We start from the raw sequence: 21176 nt of genomic DNA on the forward strand, positions 1-21176 counted from the left end.
TGCGGGGAGAGAATCACCAAGGATGTCAAACACAGACATTTTTAATTTCAAAAGAGGAAACTTCTCCAAAATGAGGAGTATGGTGAAAAGGAAGCTGAGGGGGGAAATCAGGAGAGTCACTTCGCTCCAGAGTGCATGGCGTTTACTCAAAACCACAATACTAGAAGCCCAGTTAAATTGTATACCCAAAAGGAGGAAAGGTACCACTAAGTCCAGGAGGATGCCAGCATAGCTAACGGGTACCGTCAAGGAAGCCATAAAAGGGAAGAAGACTTCCTTCCGAAATTGGAAGGCCTGTCCAAACGAAAAGAACAGAAAGGAACACAAACTCTGGCAAAAGAAATGCAGGGGACAATAAGGGAGGCAAAAAGAGAGTTTGAGGAACATTTAGCCAAAAGTATCAAGGGGAATAACAAAAACTTCTTTAAGTACAACAGAAGCAGGAAACCTGCCAGGGAGGCCGTTGGGCTATTAGACAATGAGGGAGTGAAAGGGATTATTAAGGAGGATATGGAGGTTGCAGAGAAACTGAATGAATTCATTGCGTCTGTCTTCACGGCAGAGGATACTGAGCATATACCTGTTCCTGAACCAGGCTTTTTAGGGATGGAGGCTAGAGAGCTGAGTCAGATAGAAGTGACAAGTGATGATGTTCTAAACTGTCTGGAAAAACTGAAAGCTAACAAATCACCAGGGCCAGATGGCATCCATCCAAGAGTCCTCAAAGAACTCAAATGTGAAATTGCCGACCTCCTTGCTAAAATATTTAACTTATCCCTGAAATCGGGCTCTGTACCAGAGGACTAGAGAGTAGCAAATGTAACACCGATTTTCAAAAAGCGATCCAGGGGCGATCCGGGAAATTACAGGCCGGTTAGCCTAACCTCCGTTCCAGGCAAATTGATGGAAAGCATCCTCAAGGATAAAATTGTAAAGCACCTAGAAGAACAGGCCCTGCTGGGAGTGAGCCGGCATGGCTTCCGCAAACGTAAATCTTGCCTCACCAACCTTTTGGACTTCTTTGAGAGTGTCAACAAGTATGTGGATAAAGGTGATACAGTTGACATAGTCTACCTGGACTTCCAAAAAGCTTTTGACAAAGTTTCTCATCAAAGACTCCTGAGGAAACTTAGCTGTCATGGAATAAAGGGACAAGTACATGTGTGGATTGCTAACTGGTTGAAAGACAGGAAACAGAGGGTAGGTATCAATGGAGAGTTTTCACAATGGAGGGAAGTAAGAAGTGGGGTCCCCCAGGGATCTGTACTGGGACCGGTGATTTTTAATTTATTCATAAATGATCTAGAAGTAGGGGTAAGCAGCGATGTGGCCAAATTTGCAGATGATACCAAACTCTTCCGGGTAGTGAAATCCCAAATGGATTGTGAGCAGCTCCAAAAGGATCTCTCCAAACTGGGGAGTGGGCGACAAAATGGCAAATGCGGTTCAATGTTAGCAAGTGTAAAGTGATGCACATTGGGACGAAAACCCCCAACTTCAAGTATATGCTGATGGGATCTGAGCTGTCGGTGACGGACCAGGAAAGGGATCTTGGGGTTGTGGTTGACAGCTCGTTGAAAGTGTCTATTCAATGTGCGGCAGCTGTGGAAAAGGCATATTCCATGCTAGGGATCATTAGGAAGGAGATTAAAAATAAAACAGCTAATATTATAATGCCCTTATACAAAACTATGGTGCGACCACACTTGGAGTACTGCGTACAATTCTGGTCACCACATCTTAAAAAGGACATTGTTGAACTGGAGAAGGTACAAAAGAGGGCAACCAAGATGATCAGGGGCCTAGAGCACCTTTCTTACGAGGCAAGACTACAACATCTTTGGCTTTTTAGTTTAGAAAAAAGACGACTGCGGGGAGACATGCTAGAGGTCTATAAAATCATGCATGGCGTGGAGAAAGTGGAGAGAGAGAGATTCTTTTCCCTCTCACACAACACTAGAACCAGGGGTCACTCCATGAAATTGATTGCCAGGAGGTCTAGGACCAACAAATGGAAGTACTTTTTCACACAACGCGTGATCCACTTGTGGAACTCTCTGCCACAGGATGTGGTAATGGCCATCAACCTGGATGGCTTTAAGAGGGGTTTGGATGACTTCATGGAGGAGAGTTCTATCAATGGCTACTAGTCAGAGGGCTGTGGGCCACCTCCAGCCTCAAGGGTGTGCCTCTGAGTACCAGTTGCAGGGGAGCAATGGCAGGAGAGAGGGCACACCCTCAACTCCTGCCTGTGGCTTCCAGCGGCATCTGGTGGGCCACTGTGCGAAACAGGATGCTGGACTAGATGGGCCTTGAGCCTGATCCAGCAGGGCTGTTCTTATGTTCTTATGTTCTAGTGACAAAATCAATCTTATGGGCATAATACTGGGCAAAACAAATGTGGGGCTGCAGGGCAACAAAATGGAGTGGACAAGGCCCTGAGCTGACTGTCCCTAACTGGCTAACATCAAAGGAGTGGCTGAAATAAAGCCGTGAAATTCATAAGGAGCTAAAAGTCTGCAAAACTGGGGTGGATGACCTAAAATACTGAAACCGTTTATGAAGCTCAGAGAGCAGAAAAACTGAAATGTTAGATCTTAAAAATCCGTAACATAAAGTAATATTTGTAATATAACATGGAAAAACAACAATGGAGTGAAAATGGTGAAAATATAGAATTAATGACAGCTAGTACTAGGGGGCAGAAGGAGGACAGTTACTGGGTGCGGCTGCTGTATAATGAAAATACTTTCAATGGCGCTGTCTCAGTCGCATCCATGCAAGGGTTAAGAGGTGCAAACTCCAGAAATAAGTCCAGCTGTGGGCATTGCCTCGGTAAAATGCAAGTTCAGTAAATCTCAGGCAGAAGCTGTAGAATGCTGTAAGATAAATACAGGTGAAACTCAGAAAATTAGAATATCGTGCAAAAGTCCATTAATTTCAGTAATGCAAATTAAAAGGTGAAACTTATATATGAGACAGACGCATTACATACAAAGCGAGATAAGTCAAGCCTTAATTTGTTATAATTGTGATGATCATGGCGTACAGCTCATGAAAACCCCAAATCCACAATCTCAGAAAATTAGAATATTGCATGGAACCAATAAAACAAGGACTGAAGAATAGAACAATATCAGACCTCTGAAAAGTATAAGCATGCATATGTATTCAGTACTTGGTTTGGGCCCCTTTTGCAGCAATTACTGCCTCAATGTGGCGTGGCATGGATGCTATCAGCCTGTGGCACTGATGAGGTATTATGGAAGACCAGGATGCTTCATTAGCGGCCTTCAGAAATTCTGCATTGTTTGGTCTCATGTCTCTCATCCTTCTCTCGGCAATGCCCCATAGATTCTCTATGGGGTCAGGTCAGGCGGGTTTGCTGGCCAATCAAGCACAGTACACTGTATACTTTTCAGAGGTCCGATATTGTTCTATTCTACAATCCTTGTCTTCTTGGTTCCATGTAATATTCTAATTTTCTGAGATTGTGGATTTGGGGTTTTCATGAGCTGTACGCCATGATCATCACAATTATAACAAATTAAGGCTTGACTTATCTCGCTTTGCATGTAATGCGTCTGTCTCATATATCAGTTTCACCTTTTAATTTGCATTACTGAAATTAATGGACTTTTGCACGATATTCTAATTTTCCAAGTTTCACCTGTATGTTGCAAAGGCAGCATGTGTCGGCCTCCATGTGCCATTAGATAAATCCGACCTTCATATGACAAAATGTGTATGTCCAACAGAGTACATATGGCTCTGTCCGGACATTTAAACAAGCCGTTTCGTAAAATGCTTCATCAGCCTATTTATTTATTTATTAAAACATTTTTGTACACCCCCCCAAAAAAGAAACTTATGTCTCTGGGCATTTTACAACAGAATGAAAACAAAGTAAAACATTAGTTAAGACAAAAATGAAAAAATTAACACATTACAACAATTTAACATTTTTAAAGGAATATTTTAAAACGGCATTAAAACAATATTAATTAAAAGCCTGGGTGAACAGATATATCTTTAAAGACTTTTTAAAAGCTGTCAAAGATGAGGAGGCTCTTATTTCACTAGGGCGTGCATTCCAAAGCCTCAGGGCAGCAGCGGAGAAGGCCTGTCCCTGAGTAGCCACCAAAGGAGCCGGTGGCAGCTGCAGACGGACCTCTCCATCAGATCTCAGTGGGCGGTGGGGTTCATGACGTAGAAGGCATTCTCTTAAATACCTAGGGCCCAAACTGTTTAGGACTTTATAGGTTATAACCAGCACCTTGTATTTTGTCCAGAAACCTATTGGCAGCCAGTGTAGCTCTTTCAATACAGGAAAAATATGGTCTCTCCTAGATGACCCAGAGACCAGCCTGGCTGCCACATTCTGGACCAACTGTAGTTTCCGGACTACATATAAGGACAGCCCCACATAGAGCGCATTACAGTAATCCAGTCTGGAGGTTACCAGCAGATTTACCACTGTTGTGAGATCATTCACCTCAAGAAACGGACGCAGCTGGTGTATCAGCCAAAGCTGACAGAAGGCACTTCTGGCCACTGCCTCAACCTGGGAGACCAGGGAGAGGCTCGGATCCAGAAGCACCCCTAGACTGTGTACCTGTTCGTTCCGGGGAAGTGTGATCCCATCCAGAACAGGCAGATCAAAATCATCTGGATATAGACATCAAACATAAATACAGTCAGCCAAATATTCACCCCACCGAGCATATAGCTACAAAGAAAAACGAAAAACACCCCAATGTAAAAATAAACACGAATCTCCTATAACACCAATTCCTCACTTCTCTGGCTAACCAAAGCCTATTTGTGCTGTTGAGTGTATATACCCGTATGAACTCCTCAATTTATACCAGTCTAATGAAAAATATTCCCTACAGCTGCGTGCAACGTCATTTAAATCAAAGTCAAACATGTGCGCCTGCATGTTGGTGACTAAGCAGAAAGTAAATTAGGACGTGTTAACAGACCATTAACTCCCTACTTCTCTTAATAGAAAAAGGCGCCCTAGGAATGAGCTGCAAAGAGCTAAGACATCATACTAACGAAAACGTCCCGCTTGTCATCCTATCGGATAACAATTTTATCTCTACACTCATATATTTAACAGATCCTTGATCCGATGAGGATCAGTCCAATGGCTGAGAACTATAATGTCCCAGGGGCAAAGAAATTGTGTATAATGGTAGAAACACAGTGTGGCAGAAGCGCACGTAATCTAACATTATAAAAGACCATGAATCCTGCCTCAATAGGACAGGAGACTGGATGCTGACAGGGAACGGACAAAAAGGAGGAGGAAAAGAGGGGGCAGAACAAGTGGAGACAAGCATGTCTGGAAAGGGGCAGGGGACATGCAGCACCTGTCGAGGAATAGTAGGGTGCTGAAACCGGGGAAGGACAACTAGAGTGCAAGTGGAGGAAGACTCGGCATGAGTCTCATCAGGTACAACACAGAGCACATTTGAGGGTTTATGCTCTGGCAGTTTGGGTGGCAAAAAAGCAATACTTTCCAGGAAGACCTTCAAGATTCTCCTGTGCTTGAGGGCTTTTAATTAGATTTTAATAATTTTAATTGTTTTAATAACTGGTTTATGCTATTGTTTTTATTGTGATGTGTATTTTAATCTTTGTTTACTTTTAAATATTTTAAATCTTGTACACTGCTTAGAGATGTACATATCAGGCAGTATAAAAATATGACAAATAGATAGATAGATAGATAGATAGATAGATAGATAGATAAAATGACTTAATTTCAAAATAGACTCCAAAACAGATGGTACTGTTATTTCAGCGGAGATCTTTACTAACTTCCAGAATCCTCCTAAACTAAAGAAAGCAGAGATTAAGGTTGTTCATATGACCAAAGCGGGGGAGGGGGCTGGGTGGAAGGCAGGCACCTACCTGCCTTCCCCCAGATGATCTGAGCCCAGCAGAGATCAGGAGCAGGGGGAGGAAGCCAGGCCACCAGGTATCCTACAATGCAACATGTGAGAAGTGTTACCTGCAGGAAGAGTGGCTGGATCATGAGCTTTCCCAGCACTTCACACAGGCAGCCTTACCTGGGGTAGCCCTGGCCTACCCCACAGGGCTGACGGTGTGAATGACCTTACAGTTCTTTGCAACTCAGGAGGTCCTTTAGGCTGTTTGGGAAAACTTATAATACAAAATGTAAAAAAAGATCACCGACACTCTGAACCCTCTTTTAAGGAATTAAAAACGTAAACTGCTGTATCTCAGCCATTTGAAATGTATTTGTACCAGATTTGAAGGGGTGGTCTCTCTTGCCCCCTAGTCGATGTGTGCAGGATTTCAGAGGGATTGGGTGGATACTTTTGACCTTATAAGCAATAGAACATTCAGGGGTTATAAATGGTGCAATGTTGAAAACACTCCTCATCTTAACTATACTGGCACAAATATGGCACTATAATGTATAAAATTAACATAAATATATCCAGTTAGGGGCCACCCTTGTGGACAGGTTATGTACCAAAATGCAAGTAACAAGGGCAGAGCTGAGAATGCAGTGGTTTGCTTGTTTATGCAACTTAGGCAGCCCAGTGGTAGGAACTTACTCAGGATAAGGGTTAAAATCTATATTTCTCTTTGATATAACAGCTTACCAAGAACTGAATTATTTCTGGTGACTGCAAGAGTATTAAAAACAGTGGGTAATGGAATGATTTACAGTACAGAGAATACAAGGGTTGTGTCCTTATGAACAGAGTATAATTTTTTTAAAAAGAATTTTTATGATGCAGTTATTTTGCGGCACTGGCCTTATTCATCCTCAGAAGAACAACTATGGCACTAGAGGGGCTTGTCCCATGCTAGACAAAGTGCACTGCAAATGGGAATAATAATTTCCAGAAGGCTGTCTTCGTATGCTTGAGTGTGTTCACTTCATATTCATCACTCTTTGAGATTATAAACCCTCCCTATGAAGAGTGTCTCACGAGTAGGGATGTGCAAAAAATTTCGGGCACAGAACGATCTGTGCCCGAAATGAACAATTTTGGGTGATTCAGGGCCGAACCGAATCACCCCCATGTCCCCCGATATTTTTCAGGCACGAGCCGAATCACCCGAATTTCGGGCACGAAAAATTCGGGTGATTCGGTTCACGGTTGATTTTTGGCGATTTTTTAAAGTTTTAGTGACTTTGGGGCAGTTCGGGGGCATAGCATGGGATCTGGGCAAAAGTAGTGGGGTGGGGTGGTAGTGCATAATGGATGCAGGCTACCACCCCAATTTCAGGGGGATTGGGCAAAGGGCTGATTTTTGGTAAATTTCTGAAAATTTCATGTCTTTGGGGCAGATTGGGGCATATTGGGGCAGAAAGTGGGGCCTGGGGCAGAATAGTGGGGTGGGGTGGTAGTGCCTAATGGGTGGAGGCTACCACCCCAATTTCAGGGGGTTTGGACAAAGGGCTGATTTTTTGAGAATTTTTGAAGTTTTAGTGACTTTGGGGCAGTTTGGGGGCAGAAAGTAGATCTGCCCCAAAATAGTGGGGTGGGGTGGTAGTGCCTAATGGGTGGAGGCTACCACCCCCATTTCAGGGGGATTGGGCAGAGGGCTGATTTTTTGAGAATTTTTGAAGTTTGGGTGTCTTTGGGGCAGATTGGGGGCAGAAAGTGGATCTGCCCCAAAGGAGTGTGGTGGGCTGGTAGATAGTGCCTAATGGCTGGAGGCTACCACCCATCCCCAATTTAAGAGTGATTGGGCAGAGGGGGGAATTTTGGTGAATTTATTTGTATGAGGTTTGTCTTCATAAGGTGAAGTGTGCTAAATTGATTACTTCCTCATATTATTCATAGTAAAGGAAAGTGTGAAAAAGTGAAAGTGGGGTCATGAGAGTTGTTTAATTGAAAAATATCTCATTTGCTATGATAGAATGAGAATTCACACCTCAGAAAAAACTGAGGTGGGGTTTGGAGCATAAAAAGAGCAGGCTATATATTAGTACAGTGCATTAAGAGACTCACATGGGATGTGGGGTTCTCAACCTCTCTGTAATCAGCAGTGAGATTTGTTGGGAATTCTCTCTGGTAAGAGATACCTTTCTATTACAGAGGAGTGCACAGAGGCAAAACACAGTGGAGTCTGCCCAGGCATGCGTGTATGCTGAGAGTAAAATAACTTGGAGCCAGTTCATAGTTTCAAATCTGTATAAGCAGTATTTATTAGTGAACTCCATTCTAGATAGTAAAGTGATACTATCTCTAATCTCTAATAGAGATTACTATTAGAGATAGTAATCTCTATTACTAGATAATAGATAGATAGATAATAGAGATAGCATCTCTAATCTAGCTAGCTAGCTGGATGCAGATGGATGCATCTCTGCACACATGGTGCAGGGAGAGAGGAGCTTGCATGTTGCAAGGGAGAAGGAAGGGAAGGAAAGAGGAAGGGGAAGTGGCAGGCAGGCAGGCAGGAACTTAGTCCCTAAGAGTAGCAATCTACATACCAAAGGGATAGTGTCAGAACAGTAGAGAAGGGATGACCAATGTCTTGACCTCTCTAGCCCTCTGACTCACTAGTCTGTCCCCCTCTGTCATTGAGACATGAGACAGCACAGAGTCCATCACTTCCAACAAGATTTGGGTCCCATCCCTTCTCCTAGTAGAACCAACTCCAGGTGTCTGATTGCTTCTAGGCTTTTCAAAACTGCTCCATATTGGAAGCATCTGAACACTGAAAAGAATCAGATCATCATTCTCATTCTAGTTTTGGAATTCTCCTTTTTAAAGTGACCTCTTTCTTTGCCAGCAATTTCTCTGTGCCTCCCCTATTTCAGGTTCACAGTTCAGATAGATCCTTCCCAATCTGAGGAGGGGTGCAAGTGCAACCCTTTCCTCGAAGATCTAAAACAAGGACTTCTGGATGTTAACCAAGACATTTCGGGGAGGGGAGGTAAAAGGCACAAAGAAAGCTAGTGCTTTCCATGGTAAGGTCAGTGTGAGCTAAAACCTTGGAGGAGGCATCAATTGTATGGTGAAGGGGTTGCTGCAGATCAGCTCCTCAAGGCTTTTCAGCGTGGTGGCCCAAAGATCTGGCTCACCTTGGCAGGTGAGCTGAGCAGTGAGCAGCAAGAATCCAAATGAGTCCTTCTCTGTGGCTTAAAAGATTTAAAATATATAAAATCATGACAGTCATCTCTAAAATAATAAGAGCTAATATGCGCTAAATAGATATCATATAATATACACAGAAATATAAACCAGTAAAGTAGTAGCCAGGAAGTTGCGGGTATATAGATTGTTGGGCTGCCACACTAAGGCAGTAGCTGTGGCTGTCCTCTTGTTCATAGAGATGGGCTCGGGGCACACATGGGAGGTCATTGTCTGCTGGATATTAATCATTGCCACACAGAACCTGGCGACAATGTAGGTGGTAGCAGGTTTGCTATCGGAGAGCAGCAAAGAGGTGTAAGACTTTTCACCCAGGATAGCCATGTAATAGTGGTAAGATGAGGGAGGCACAGATGTCCCTGTAGAACAGGCACTGCAGAAGAACATGTCCTGTTGTTTCTACCTGCCCTGAGCTTGTGCTCTGAGATTGGGATCTTCCTATAGTGACTTTCAAGTACAGCTGAGGGAAGCACATAGCAGCGCGCTGGTGTAACGACCCTCCTGTGCTTTTGGACTTCCAATTGTGTAGGGAATGGCAAGGGGGAGCTGACATACCTGAGTCCTGCACAGACAGGGAAGTTTGAGGTTTCCAGAGTGGAAAAGTTGGGGAAGGGGCCGAGCTGGGCATCGTAGAGTAACTGCGCTATCAACTTGGCTTCATACAGTTTTAGCACTGTATATAGTGGCCACCTCTTGTTCGGAGGAACTTAAGAATAGCGGAGGAGCTCCTCTGTGCATTTAGTGCTGCATACTCCCCATGTGTCTTCCTAGAGCCGGAGAAATGCAGGACTATCCCCAGATATTTAAAGCAAGAGACCTGTTCTATCTTGTACCCATCTATAAACCAGGAGCGGGATTTGGGCCATTTGGCTAGGGATGTGCATGGAACCAGCTGGCCTGGTTCGGTTTGAGTCTGAACCAGACTCAACCTGACCGGACCAGTTTGGCCCGGCACCCCCTCACCACCCCCCTCCGGTTTGAGAGGGTGTTTTTGTTTTTTTTAAGTCACTTACCCCCTTCAGGGGAGTTCCTTGAAGCCTCTGTTATCACTGCCTCCGGACCATTTGGCCTTTTTTTTTGCCCGTTTGGGCTTTCAAACCTTGGCATGTTGTTGACCATTTTGTACACCGCTGCACCTGCGCAATTGGCCTCTGAGAGGCCTGGGTCATGCCATGCCTTTCAGAGGCCAATTGTGCAGGTGCAGCATCATCCCAAATGGCCACCATGCCAAGGTGCAAAGGCCCGAATGGACTGAAAAACCAGCCAAATGGGCTGGAGGTGGTGATAACGGAGCCTGGCAAGGGGAGGGGTAAGTGACTAATTTTTTAAAAAACAACAACAACTCGCGGAATCCTGAACAGTTGAATGGTGTTCAGTTCGGGGTCAGATTGGACAGGGGGCTGTTCGATTCAACCCTGGACCGCTGAAACAAACCAGCTAGACTTCAAACCTCTTGATCATCGAGCCGGTTTGCACACCCCTACTTTTGGCAATGGCCATGATTTTGGTTTTGTGATAATTAAGCTCCAGCAAAACTTCCTTGTAATACTGGGCCAATGCCTTCAGTGCTTATTTAAGGCCAGTTGGGGTCCTTGAGAGTATCACTGCATCATCTGCATATAAGAGAGTGGAAATGTGGGCTCCTGCAAGTTTAGGGGCATGGAAGTCTAAGTTGCTAATTCTAAGTTGCTAAGTTGTCCCATCATTGTATTGATGTAGAAGTTGAATAGTAGTGGTGCTAGAATGCAGCCTTGTTTTGCACCCTTTTGAGTACCGATGGCACTTAAGTAGTATTAAGTATAACAAATGCCGGTCGATCATGAAGGCCTCTAGCTTCTCCCATAATTTAAATCTCAAGATGGAGTCAAAAGCCACTTTAAAGTCAATTCATTCATTCATTCATTCGATTTCTATACCACCCTTCCAAAAATGGCTCAGGCTACACAAAGGTATAACAAACAAATAAGATGGAACCCTGTCCCCAAAGGGCTCACAATCTAAAAAGAAACATAAGATAGACACCAGCAACAGTCACTGGAAGTACTGTGCTGGGGGTGGACAGGGCCAGTTACTCTCCCCCTGCTAAATAAAGAGAATCACCACATTAAAAGGTGCCTCTTTGCCAAGTTAGCAGGGGTCAAAGTCAATGAAGGCTACATACAAGGAATGGTTTCATGTAGATGTTAAAAAGTATAGGAGACAGTATGGAGCCTTGTGGAATGCCACACTTCAGTTCTTGCTTTGCAGAACAACAGTCTCCAAGCGACACCATCTGGAATTTGCCAGAGAGGTAGGAGTGGAACCACTGTAAAACACTGCCACCCAATCCCACATCCCTCAGGCAGTCCAGAAGGATACCATGGTCGATGGTATCAAAAGCCACAGAGGAGCATATATAATATTTACCAGATCCTCTATGATCATATGATTATCAGATGAGATAAGCCAAGTTGGGCAAGTAGGCCAGCTGCGTCCGTTTCTTGAGATAAGTGACCTCAGAAAAGTGGTACATATATGCGGATAACCTCCAGACTGGATTACTGCAATGCGTTCTATGTGGGGCTGCCCTTGTGTATAGTCCAGAAACTGCACTTGGTACAGAGTGTGGCAGCCAGGTTGGTCTCTGGGTCATCTAGGATAGACCATATTACTCCTGTATTGAAAGATCTACACTGGCTGCTGATAAGTTTCCGGGGAAAATACAAGGTGCTGGTTAGAACCTATAAAGTCCTAAACAATTTGGACCCTGTGTATTTAAGAGAACATCTTTGTCGTGAACCCCACCGCCCATTGAAATCATCAGGAGAGGTCTGTCTGCAGTTGCCACCGGGTCCTCTGGTGGCTACTCGGGGACGGGGTTTCTCCTCTGCTACCCCAGAGCTTTGAAACATGCTCCCTGCTGAAATAAGAGCCTCCTCATCTCTGACAACTTTTTAAAAGCCTTTAAAGATGCATCTGTTCACCCAGGCTTTTAATTAAATGTTGTTTTAATAGTTTTAACATTGTTTTAAAATGTTTTAAAATTTAAATTGTAATGTTTTAACTTTTTTTGGTATCATTTATTTTATTTTAACTAAGGTTTTAATTTTTCTGTTGTCATTTGTTCTAATGTTTTAACATTTTTGTTTTGTTGTAAACCGCCCAGAGACATGAGTTTGTGGAGGTATAAAAATAAGTTAAATAAATAAATAAAAATAAATAAGTAGTCACATTCTACAAAACACCTGTTCTTTTATTCAAAAGGCGATCCATTAAACTGGAGTACTGAGAAATTTTAAGGGTTATTCTATGTAATTTTAATTGCGATGTTTGTAAGGATTACAGTATGTGCCTTGAATATCTGCAACACACTCAGCTATTGGACAAGCTGTTGAAACAGCACACTCTGTAATGTATCTGCAAGTGGCACTGCAGCAGCAGCAAACCAGCAGCTGCCAGATGCCATTTTCTTTCCCTCAATGCACCAGAGAATGATGCTTTCCTGAGGGGGAAAATGGCAGCCCACAACTACTAGGACAGGGCTATTCAACTTCAGCCCTCCTGCAGTTGTTGGCCTACAACTCTCATCATCTCTGACTGTTGGCCAATGTGGCTGGGGATTCTGGGAGCAGTACTCCAAGAACCATGGCATAGGAACATAGGGAGCTGCCATATACCGAGTCAGACCATTGGTCCATCTAGCTCAGTACTCTCTACACAGACTGGCAGTGGCTTCTCCAAGGTTGCAGGCAGGAATCTCTCTCAGCCCTATCTTGGAGATGCCAGGGAGGGAACTTGAAACCTAGATGATCCATCCCCTAAGGGGATTATCTTACAGTGCTCACACATCAAGTCTCCCATTCAAATTCAACCAGGGCAGACCCTGCTTAGTTAAGGGGACAATTCATGCTTGCTACCACAAGATCAGCTCTCCTTCCATGATCCTCCCATAATCCTCCCATGTAATGATTATTTCTTAATACGGCTCCTACCAGTGCCACCTGACTGTCAGAGAGAAATCCCGCTTCCAAGAGAGAATTGGCATTTCAATGGTTCTAAAAAGGGATTTCCCAATGTTGGGTCCCCCAGCTGCTGTCGGACTACAAGCCCCATCATACCCAGCCACAATGGCTGGAAGGATGATGGGAGCTGTAGTTTGACAACAGCTGGGGACCCAATGTTGGGAACCCCTGTTCTAAAATACAGGTGCCTATCCATGTTCTTTCCACCTGCACGGGGAGTGGGGGGAGGCAAACAGCTCTCACTGGAAGGCTGCAGCTTAGTAGCCCTTTACTAGTTGAATGAGGAGCAATGTTGAAGCATTGCTACAATCACTGCCTGTAGAGACAATGAACAACCTTGCAAACTTTCTTAACTTCAATTGCCCACCTTCAATGACTGTAATGAACCTCTTCCTCCATTTTCCCACTTTGGATATCAGAGTCAAAAACTGAACACTAGCACAAATGGGGACTTAGGCACACAATTATGGACCAAAAGAACCCCTTGCTGACTGGCAGCAAATAGTTATAGCAGATGTCACTAGGTGGCACTGTTATCCACTCTTGCTTTTTAAAAGTATCCCAGTTTACACAAGACTTGCTTTCTGATTTGAATAAGTGAGTCAGATGTACCCAGCCAGGTAGCCTCTGAAGGTGTCACCTGAGCCTTACCACAAGTCATCAGAATGTCACAGGATGTCTTTCAGGAGGTACTTGGGATACGTCTGGCTTTTGAGGAAATCTTATTTGGATCCAACTAAATTTATAGTAGTAGTAGTAGTAGTAATCATATTTATATACCACTTTTCAATCAAAAAAATCTCTAAAATCAGATTCCATAGCAAAGAAAATAGAAGATAGCTCTCTCTCTCTCAAAAGGGCTCACAATGAAAAAGAGACCCAGTGTTGTCACTAGCAAACAGCCACTTGGAGGAACACTATGCTGCTGGGATAAAGACAGGAGCTGTTCTGCTACATATAAGAGACAAGTATGGATGTGCAACAAGAGGCAACAGTATATCCCTGGTGTGCATGTGTTACCTGAGCCAGTGACTGAAGGTAGGGCGGGGTGTATGTGCAGACAAAGGTTAGCAACTAAGACAGGAGTCCCTGCTATAACATGGGTCTTAAAGGTAGAGTTGTGCTGTCGAGTCCTCCTGGCAATAACAGAACCATATGGTTTTCTTTGGAAGCATACAGGAGGGGTTTACCATTGCCCTCCCATGCAGTATGAGGTGATGCCTTTCAGCATCTTCCTATATCGCTGCTGCCCAACATAGGTGTTTCCTATAGTCTGGGAAACATACCAGCAGGGATTTGAACCAGCAACCTCTTGCTCCCTAGGCAAGTTACTTCTCCGCTGTGCCATTAGGTGTCTCATCATGGGTCTTAGAGAGTCCTATTTCTGCACCCTGTTACAGAATCCTACCGACTGGCATCTCCCACCGTGCTGATGTGCTTATGCCTTCTGGTGGCCCATGTTTAGTGTTTCTCAGAAAAGGGGCAAATCAGTACAAGTGTAGTTTCCATGCACACCTTTGGATCCCAGGCTGATCCGGTGGTTTTTAATTCCAGTGATTTTTAATTTATTCATAACTGATCTAGAAGTAGGGGTAAGCAGCAAGGTGGCCAGATTTGCAGATGCTACCAAACTCTTCCGGGTAGTCAAATCCAAAACAGATTGTGAGGAGCTCCAAAAGGATCTCTCCAAACTGGGGGAGTGGGTGACAAAGTGGCAAATGCGGTTCAATGTTGGCAAGTGTAAAGTGATGCACATTGGGACGAAAAACCCCAACTTAAGTATACACTGATGGGATCTGAGCTGTCAGTGACTGACCAGGAGAGGGATCTTGGGGTCGTGACCTAGTGCACCTTTCTTATGAGGCAAGGCTACAACACCTGGGGCTTTTTAATTTAGAAAAAAGACGACTGCGGGGAGACATGATAGAGGTCTATAAAATCATGCATGGCATGGAGAAAGTGGATAGAGAGAAATTCTTCTCCCTCTCACATAACACTAGAACCAGGGGTCATCCCATGAAATTGATTGCCAGGAAATTTAGGACCAACAAACAAATGGAAGTACTTTTTCACACAATGCATAATCAACTTGTGGAACTCTCTGCCAGAAGATGTGGTGACAGCCAACCACCTGGATGACTTTAAGAGGGGTTTGGATAACTTCATGGAGGTCTATCATCAGCTACTAGTCGGAGGGCTATAGGCCACCTCCAGCCTCAAAAGTAGGATGCCTCTGAGTACCAGTTGCGGGGGAGTAACAGCAGGAGAGAGGGCATGCCCTTAACTCCTGCCTGTAGGCTTCCAGCAGCATCTGGTGGGCCACTGTGTGAAACAGGATGCTGGACTAGATGGGTCTTGGGCCTGATCTAGCAGAGCTATTCGTATGTTCTTATGTTTAGAAACTTGACATTTGGCATCACCTGAAACAAGTGTTAAGAGTCACTCCCCCGCTCCCCATCGGCTGCATCACATTTAAAGGAACCACAGCTACCCAAACTCACCACCTGTTCAGCCGGATCTAGTGCTTCACCACAAAACCTGATAAGCATCCCTCCCCACACCCAACCACGTTTCTGTGATTCAACCCCAAGCAAAAGTAAAACTGGCCGCAAACCAGACATAACGGCAAACCAATTCAATGACCAACCTTTGTCTCTTCAGAACAGTGCTTCTGAATATAATGTATACACCTATGAAATGATTCCATCCTATTTAGTATCAGAGAGTGATTTGTGTCAGAGCTAGTTATGTGAGATCAACATTTTCTGAGACAAATGGTTTACTGGATCCACAAGCTTCCCCAACCCATGACTGTAACATGTTTTGCTAAACACCCCTAATTCAACTTCTGTGGTTCTGTGAGTGATAAATGTCATGGGTACCGTGGTTCTGGGAGTATGGCTCCGTTTAAGGAGCTTTATGATACTTTTGTAATATTTAGTTTATTTAGAAATGTACAAGCTGAGCATTAGAAGGAGACGAATAGCAAAGCACTCCTGCAAACACAAGAGGCTACCTTAGTTCCAACCTGCATACCCAGGGTGTGTTTATCCAAATGTAGTAGTAGTAGTTCTTTTTTTGAAGCCGTAGGCCAAACAGAAACAAAAGTGACAATAACACAACCATTCAGAATTACAGTAAATAGAGTAAATATATGATACATATACCGATAAACGAAAATTACCATAAGATCATACCTATAAAAGACTGTGACGAGATGTCTGTCTCATCGCCCCATAAATAAATTTGGCTACCACTTTGGTGACTTCATCGACCCGACACCTCCACATCGGGCTGGGGGTTGCACTTCAAGGATCTCACAGTGGCCGACCTTTGGTCCCACCATCTCCAAGGGCAGACACATAAATTATCTTGAGTTGGTGGCCATTTTCCTAGCACTGAAGACCTTTTGCCATTGGATCAGGGGCCAGTCAGTGCCAACAAGGTGGGCAGGCACCCGCGCCCACTACCACCCCAAGTGTTTTTCATATGCAGTTCAGACCACCATGAGTGCGTGTGCCATCACATGACCTCCCTCGTGGCCTGAGAGGAATGTTTGGAGCCCTACTGGCAAAGAGGAATCTGGTGAGGATTCTCCTTTATCAGTAAAGGGGCAGCAGGAGCAGGGGCCTTCTAAAAGTGTTCACTTTTTTAAAGTGAAAAATTTAGAGGAAATTACTCACGGGGTCAGCTACTGAGGCAGCCACGGGGGGGGTGGCTCTGGATCCAGTTCCCCCAACCCCCACTGGCCTCCCTGACCCTGGGTTTCAGCCCTCTGTGTGTGCATGAAGGCCATTTCTTTGACCTCTGTGCATGTGCACTGGCCATTTGCATGACCCTGCTCTGCTGCAATTTTTTTTTAAAAAACTGCAGTCTGTTACTGAGACAGAGAGGCCTGGTTCAGACGTAACAACTAGACATCTTTAAAAGTGGTTGAGGTTCCCATTCTTAACTCCAAGTTGTGCCACAGACGTTTGCCAAACCACATCTAGCCAACTTCAGTTCCAGGAGAGTGGAGCCCCTCTTTGCTACTAGGACTTTTGAGGCAGATCCCAGCAAGCTACATGGCCAAACTGTGGGCAAAGTGTCACCGCATCAGCGGCTCGGCTGCAATTGGCCATGATCGCTAGGGAGGCATGTCCTCCATGCTCGGCTAGTTCCGGCTTGGCTGCCCAGCCTCCACATACCCATGACAGCTTAACCCTTTCCTCACCATACTCCTAGCTATGTTGTCTCAATAAACTTGCAGCTGAGAAGTGGCTTGTGGGGCTAATACTTGGTGGAGATGGGGGACACATCCTCAGGGGAGAATGGGGGTTTCTGGTCAGGGATGGGGGGCACTGTTGCTTTTAAGGCTCCATTAAAGGGCATGGCATGGCAGCTTGGTTAACCCAATTGGTACCACTTGCCTCCCTCTCCTCCACGACTGCTCTGAAAGGGAGAAACTGGTGCTATTCGCAACCACGCACTATGTCCCTTCCCTCAATACTCCTCGCCACCCCCAGGAGGTCTCTTTATAGCATTATCAGCAGATACTCCACCCCCCACCTCCCAAAAGCACCCATCGCCCTGCGCCATGCATGTTTAGAAGACCCCATGTTCCTCCCCTCCCCATTTAAGAACACACCTACATCTGCCACCCTCTCCTCATCCCTACAGGGGGATCATGTAGGTACATTCCCAGAGGCAACCCCCCCCCCACATGCTTTTCTGAAACCCACAATAGCACATGAAAAGTATGTGGGGGGGGGCAATGCCTCTTACTTCCCCAACCCCAGCCCTAAAGTTCATCACACTTTTCCCTGCTGCCCTCCATACCACTGTCCAGGTGTGAGTGCGGAACCAGCTTACCCCGATTTGAAATGAAAACAGAGCTTTGAAAATGAAAGGTTTAACTTTATTCTAACACAAAACCGCAAACTGGCATGGCTTCCATGAGCTAGGCGGGGGACAGGTGCTTGCTATCTGCACATCAGCCTGCTGCCATAGGTGTGGACAATAGCTCCATGCACCCTTCAGTGGTATAAAGGGCAGCAAGCCCTTCTGGCACCATGCAGCTGCCTGCCTCCCAGGTGTTTGGGGGGGGGATGCTCCCAGATGGGTCTTGCAGAGGCCACTCTCATTGCCAGTGATGCCATCATACCGCCAGTGATCCACAGCTTGTGATCAACCAAAGTCTCAGGTAGTGGCACTCAAGCAAGCATCACACCATCAAGAGTTTGAATTCAAAACATTCCAGACTTACACACTGGGGGTACATGACTTATGCTGTACCTGTATTCAGGTGTCTTCACACATGTGCATGTTTTTGTGTGAATGACTGTACCTGAATTCATTATAAAAGTCAACCTGAGTACAGGCCCTTTAAAATGCAGGATACAGACAGGAAGTGTAGCTGCATTCAACCTAACAGGTGAATAACCATACCCGTGTATGCTGTACATAGATTGTACAAGTGCTGGAATTAATAGGGCTGTGATCACAGAGGAATGCACCCCAAGGAGCATAAGCTCAACATATATTATCTCATGTGAATAGAGCAGATGTTCATATCTTGTGAGTGAAAAGACACTGTGATCCCTTCATTACAGATTAACTCCAAAGGAACACAATGTCTTATGTGCACCTGTCTGCTGTTTGCTGGTATCTGTGCTTTTGCCCTTGTTCATTATATTCCTGACCATCATGAGGGCTATGTACACCTTGACCATAACCATTGCCCCTCTGCTGAAGAACACCAAGAGAGGAAAGATAGACCCTGCCAGAAGAGAGCTACAGGCAGTGCTGATTTTGCCTTCAAATTATACCACCAGATTGGTTTGGAGCCTGGTGGCAAGAATATTTTGTTTTCTCCCCTGGGCATTTCTATCGCCTTTGCCATGCTATCATTGGGGCTAAGTATGCCACTTAGAACCAGCTTTTTGGCAGGCAGAGGCGTAACTAGGGAAAACGGTGCCCGGGGCAAGCACTGAAATTGTGCCCCCCCCCGCACACACACACACCCCGCCGCGCCGCCCTCCCAGCATAAATCTGACTGACACACAGTTGGCTTGTATCTCAAACAACAGAATTATGATGCAATGATTGATGATACACAAAACATTATACTTAGGTTTTTCCTCACAAGCAACAACCCTGTGGAGTTGGCCTGTATCTCAAACAACAGAATTATGATGCAATGATTGATGATACACAAAACATTATACTTAGGTTTTTCCTCACAAGCAACAACCCTGTGGAGTTGGCCTGTATCTCAAACAACGAATTATGATGCAATGATTGATGATACACAAAACATTATACTTAGGTTTTTCCTCACAAGCAACAACCCCGTGGAGTTGGCTTGTATCTCAGACAACAGAATTATTACAAAATACATTAGCAGACAACCCTTCCCTACAGCTCACATCAGACATGTTGCCAATATTTATTTATTTTTTATTTATTTTTGCATTTTTATACCGCCTTTCGTTAAAATATAACCCCAAGGTTATATATTCCTTTAAAAAGAAAAAAAAACCCATCTATAATAATTGCAATATCACATGCCTCCAAATCTCTCCTAGGTCTGATAGAAACTTCTTATAAGAAAGCAAAAAATCCTAGGAGATTCCAGGGAGGGGGCTTTATTTATGAGCAACAAGGAAACACATCACTCTCTCTTTTGCGAATTCCCACACTCTGCTTATCCCAAAATCCCACAGATTGCTATTGGTTCTTTCCTTGGCCAAAGTACAGAGTTGAAAAGAAATCCCTAGGGGAAAATCTGTTCATGTTCTTCTTGACAAACAACCCCGGTTATTCTAGGATCAGAGTCGTGCATTAGAATAAAGTCCCTTAAACTTTTTTTTTCTTAAAAAGCAAAGTCCACTCCTGCCACCCCAACGCAAGGTTCAGCTTTGAGAGTTAAAATAGATATGTTTTTAAAATGCATCTGTTGATGTGTGATTGCTAATTTGATCTTTCTTTTGGAGTTTTTGCCTTTCCTTTCTTCTTCTTTTTTGCGGGAGGGGTGGGATAACAGCTGCAAAAGGACATCAAGCCAAAATGCTTTAAAGAGGAATGAGCCTTGCAAACTTGGAAAGGCGACGAAAAAGAAAAGTATGTAAACACAGCCTTTTCCTGCTCCTGCTCTTCTTTGGAGTGGCTGCGCCCAGCGGATCAATACTCTGCAAACTGCAGCCAGCCAACACATTAATACTATTAAACAAAAAAATTAAAATCCCGTCCCCACTTCCCGCAATCTTAACAACATGGATGGAAGAGACAGAAAGCAAAAACAAAAAGAACGAAAAGAAAAGAAATATCCCCTGTGCAAATTGAGGCTTTTCCATTCTCTCTGCCTCCCAACACAGGCTGACACAAACAAAGCTGAGGCAGGCAATTACAATAATTTAATGCTTCCTATTTGAGGGATCCCGAGGGATGTGAGCCCATTCCAGGATTGGGGGGGGGGCACACACACACACACACACAGATTCTCCACGCAATCGCTCACCTTTTTCCCTGCCGCAACCCCCAACTCTCTGTCCTCTGATGATCTGATCTGCAATCAGAGGACGGCCAGACGCTTCCGGGAAGCTTCCCAAGTGGGGCACGAGGTCTCTCTCTCTCTCTCTCCCGCTCCCTGCCTTAGCAATCCGGGTTTGTAAGGAGGGCTGTAGAGAGGCCAGTGCCTGCTGCAGCCCCCAGGCAGCCCCAGCAACAACGCTCTCCTCGGCTCCGCGAGTCCGCGCCACGTGCAGCCAGCCAGGCGAACCGAGCTGGGAGGATGGATGCACGCATGCGCAGCGTGACTCGGCACGCCGCCGGCCGAGTTGCGCGTGCGTGCGTGTAGAGACCCGGCGGCTGGGCCACTAGGGGGCCTCTCTGGCTGGCGCCTGAAGTTCCAGAGCGAGCCTCAGCAGCCACAGGCAAGCAGCACAGCAGCATTAAAGGTGCCCGCTGCGGTGCCCGCCGCCAAGCCAGGCAGGCAGGCTGGCCAGCAAAGCAATGGGGGGGCCCCACGGGCGCAGAAGGC

The 21176-nt window shown here is 45.1% G+C and overlaps 1 protein-coding gene across 1 annotated transcript in view; it reads right to left on the reverse strand.

Moving 5' to 3' along the window:
- LOC128340661 (alpha-1-antiproteinase 2-like) overlaps positions 1-20679 on the reverse strand; it is an 80583-nt gene extending 59904 nt beyond the window's left edge. Inside the window, exon 1 of the mRNA XM_053286079.1 lies at positions 20655-20679. The gene's annotated coding sequence lies outside the window, so the exon portion shown is untranslated. The remainder of the gene's footprint in view (positions 1-20654) is intronic.
- Between the last annotated feature and the right edge of the window lie 497 nt (positions 20680-21176).

Source organism: Hemicordylus capensis, chromosome 1, assembly GCF_027244095.1.
Source record: "Hemicordylus capensis ecotype Gifberg chromosome 1, rHemCap1.1.pri, whole genome shotgun sequence".
Lineage (NCBI taxonomy): Eukaryota > Metazoa > Chordata > Lepidosauria > Squamata > Cordylidae > Hemicordylus > Hemicordylus capensis.